Raw genomic sequence first — 4562 nt, forward strand, 5'->3', positions numbered from 1 at the left:
TCCTAAAAAACAAGCATTGATTCTTAGTTTACCAAGAGCACAGAGACAAAGAATATAAGAAATATGAAAACTTGAAATTCCAGAATCATTATCATCTGGTAACTCTAGAAAGTCGTTATACATTCTTCTTTTCGAGAAACGACCTGAAAACACGCTACAAATGCATGAAATGTAAGAAATATGTTTGTCTCGAGCATGTAGTTATGGTTTGTTTTGATTCTCACACCAATTAAATCACAAACGATTAATACGTTTTTACATTATTTTCTAGCTCTTTATACTTTCATGAATTATATTTAGTTGCCTCATTTTAATTATTAACAGGAAAAAAGTCGAATTTCGTTATTTGTGTTAGAGTATCAAAAGTTACTCTGTTTTGAGGAGGCTGAATTAGATGACTATCAAAACTGAATAAAGATGAAGAAAACATATTTTCTGGAGTTTTTTCATTTAATTATACCCTCTTTTTCAAATAAATGCCAATAAAGTCTGGAAAATACACAATAGCAACATTACAGAGAAGTTCAACTATCGGTCTGTGACACCGTGCGCGAGTATACGAGTAATGATTTTGCACGCGAGTACAGAAGGGGTAAGAAATAATGGATAAATCAAACTGAGGTGAAAAACAGGAAGTGGGTTATATCTATGGTATAACCGCAAGGGTGACGTAGGACTATCGTTGATTTAGAGATCATTTGTATGAAGTTGAATCTGAATTCATTCTGAATGAATGAATATTTGGAGAACTTCGAAAACGAGAGCGTTACGTTGGAGGCACAAGGTTTTATGCATCCAATATTGGATACGGAAATATCCTACTGATGGGGAAGAATAATCTTCTGAAGTTATCCTGTTAATTGCGATTGATTGAAAAACCACAAAACCAAATGTATTTGGTCACAGTGTTACATGGATAGAAAACATTCAATTAAACTCTTTCACATGAATATATTTTGAAAATTCCCAAAGGAACTGGCAGATTATTTTCAGTAACGATTAGATATTTCCACATTTTCCTCGATACTGGAAGCCCACCAGTGGTTAATGCCAACTCGATAACCACCTGTTAATAGCACTTGATTGAAACATATTTGGTCACAGTGTTACATGGATAGAAAACATTCAATTAAACTCTTTCACATGAATATATTTTGAAAATTCCCAAAGGAACTGGCAGATTATTTTCAGTAACGATTAGATATTTCCACATTATCCTCGAACTGGCAGATTATTTTCAGTAACGATTAGATATTTCCACATTTTCCTCGCTACTGGAAGCCCACCAGTGGTTAATACTAATTTGATAACCACCTGTTAATAGCACTTGATTGAAACATATTTGGTCACAGTGTTACATGGATAGAAAACATTCAAATAAACTCTTTCACATGAATGTATTTTTGAATTCCCAGAGGAACTGGCAGATTATTTTCCAGAAATGATTAGATCTTTCCGGAACTTTCTCAATGCTGAATGGCATCCAAACGGAAAGAATTCCGCGCGTGTATGTGTGTGTAGCTTCCCGGGGAACCGTTTGTGGCATCACTCTCCTCCTGATGGATTCCCTTCTGGCCTAGGGTGCTCTAGGCTCTTGGTGACACCGTTCATCCGCGCTTTCATGATAAACGAAGAGCTTCACCACAACAGCGACAACATGCTCCAATCGCTGTTCAATTAGAACTGAGTGGATTTCCGAGCGGCGCTCGCTTATATACCGATTGGTGATTTCAATAGCCTGTTTTGAAAGCAATTTTAAGACTATTGAAACAAGTTTTTGGATCAAAAAGTAACAAGTATAGAACGCGTAGATATTTTATCTTTCGAATGAAGTGTTTATCATACCATTTCGTTCAGTTGTTTAGGAGCTATTAACGCTCACAATCTCGGTCTCCGGCGTAACGCTTTCGTTTTCGAAACTTTGATTTTACACCCCGGTATAGAAATGAAAGACGTAGTCCTACGTCAAAAAAAACTTCTGTCGTGCTTGTTTTCCATTTTATTTCGTACATACGGAGCACGTTCCTCGCCCTTAAGGTGAAGGTGGAAGCTAGCTACAAATGGCTACCACAATGGCGCTCATTTCTTTCGTCTCCTTCCCTCACCCCTCGCCCGAAAATCAATCATTTTGCGAAACAGTGTGAAGAAAATGATCGTTTTCGCACACTTCCCATCAAGTAATATCAACCAAACTCAAATCGATTACTCACAAGGGAATCAATTTTCGTTTGCTGTCACACTATATAGTGGAAAACGTCCGAAAACTCGAGCTAGTGATCTGAAAGTTAAATTTTCATTTTTCAATCTTCGGCAACGGTTTTGTTTGGTTACTGGTGAAAGCATCGTTATTTTTTCGACACTGATGCCAGACAAAATCATCGCAACATCTATAAAAACCACTCAATAAAATGTTATTCCTGAGTCATAGCGTTTCATGTCATGAAAATCAATAGAATAAAATTGTGTTGATATCAATACAATTATAATTTTTACGTTTAATGGGTCTATAATGTAAGTTTTAGCAAGTTTAACATTGGGTAAGAAAATTGTATTGCAGAGCTCGGAACACTGCCACGGCTGCCTATGCTTTCAAAAACAGTAAACAGAAAAGTATTACATTCAATCAAAATGCCTCGGCCAACGAAGAGAAGAGTTAAGGCTATTCAACTTGAATATGTGAAAACAATACGATCAACGGAGGAAAATATTAAGGAATTATCAACATCGAGTTACTATGCGGAAGAACTTGTTAATACCGAAAGAACCCCAATCGCATGTGTTATAAATTTGCTCATGTTACGCTCGCGTATAATCAGAATTTTACTTCATATGCAAATGCACCTTCAATATATATTTATATTTGCAATAGTTTATCGGAACATATCGTTCATACATTTTACTTTAGTATTGAATTGTTATTTTTTGGTTTCAAATGTATTCAAAGACTCGTGTCAATGGAGCGCCACACAGTCTGATAAGTGAATTGATCTATTTACGTGTGTTTTGCTCTTCTCTCACAAACTACCTCATTTTTACACGTGGATTTACCTATACTACTACAATGGCTAGCTTCCACCTTCACCTTATTCTGAAATTCTATCTTGTTATCGAACAGTATTGGAGCGCAATCAGTGCAAACTAGAGATGGGCAAAACGGTTCACAACCGTTCACTTAAGTGAACTAGTTCTTTTGAGCAGTTCACTAACTCTTTCGTAAATAAGAGGGATATGCCAAAGCAAGTAAAAAAAGTGTGGGATGTTATGTAGGACTGTTCTGTTCATTCGAAAAAGGCTGTTAGTAAATAATTATTTGTCCGAATTCTGCTAAAAATATCTAAGCACAATAGAAAATCAAACCACGATTTTGAAATTTTTATTTAGTTTGAGTCGTGATTCATTCTTTTCAGCACAAACTAGCGTTGCGCTGCTTTTCTTATGATGATTTGCGATAGCTGCTATAGCAAAACGTGAGCATATTTCTCAAAATTATCGAGCACAATTTGATATAAGTGCGATTCACATACAACATCCGCGTTACGTTCACGTCACGTCCCGTCGCATTACGCCAATTATTCTCCCATGCAACTCTTAGGCCAGGCGCAAGTTGAGACGCGTATAGCGCGAGTAACTTGCCGCGATATAGCGCCTGTTTTTGTGGCTAATGAAAACAGATAGAACGGCGCAAATTGGCCAGATGACGCGAGATTGTGGAGCGCTCGTGAGTGTCGACTCGCGTGACGCTGTGGCTGAACCACAGTTTCTCGTGCTGGTCGTACCGGTCGGGTGATTGTGTTAGTAAATAAATATATCGCGCAAAACTGTGTGAATCAGACATTGTATGCGAGTGGCACGTTATTTACACCAAACTGCGACTGAATATGCGCTCCACCACGCTACGTTTGTGGCACGTATGAGTCGTGTTGGTGGTCTCGTGTTCGTTTACGAGCGCTATACGCTTCTCAATTTGCGCCTTGCCTTATGAAAGCATTCACATACACCGGCAACGAAACGACCCGTCAGCATACGTTCAACGAAAATGACCGGCAGGATTTGTAGAAAAGAATAATTGACAGGGACGGACGGTTCGTTGGGTTTTTTTCTGGGCTTTGTGTCTCGGCTTTTGTCAAATATTGAATATACGTATCTCGCGAAAAATCAGATGTCGCAGATGTTTTTGAACATACCTTGAATCAACGATTTGTATTTACACGGCGTTGTTCGACAACAGATTTACCGCAATTTAAATTCACTAACCAGTTTCAAAAAAAGGGCAATTTTAACGGGTCCTTCGCGACCCCTTGAGTATGCTTTGCGACACGTTTGGCGACAACGAACCGCCGATTGGGAATCGATAAACACATTTTTGTGATATAACTAACTAATTTCTCACTATAAGCGTTAGTAATCAATTCATATCCGAGACACCGTGTATTTTGTCCACATGCGCTCTTCTGCTCTATAAAAAAACAGCAATGGAAAATTCATAAAAATTAATCAGCAAAATATGCCTTACATCTGATAGGTGCTATTGTGGTGAATATTCTTTGAAATCGCACTGCTCG

The sequence above is a fragment of the Toxorhynchites rutilus genome, chromosome 3 (assembly GCF_029784135.1).
Source record: "Toxorhynchites rutilus septentrionalis strain SRP chromosome 3, ASM2978413v1, whole genome shotgun sequence".
Taxonomy (NCBI): Eukaryota; Metazoa; Arthropoda; class Insecta; order Diptera; family Culicidae; genus Toxorhynchites; species Toxorhynchites rutilus.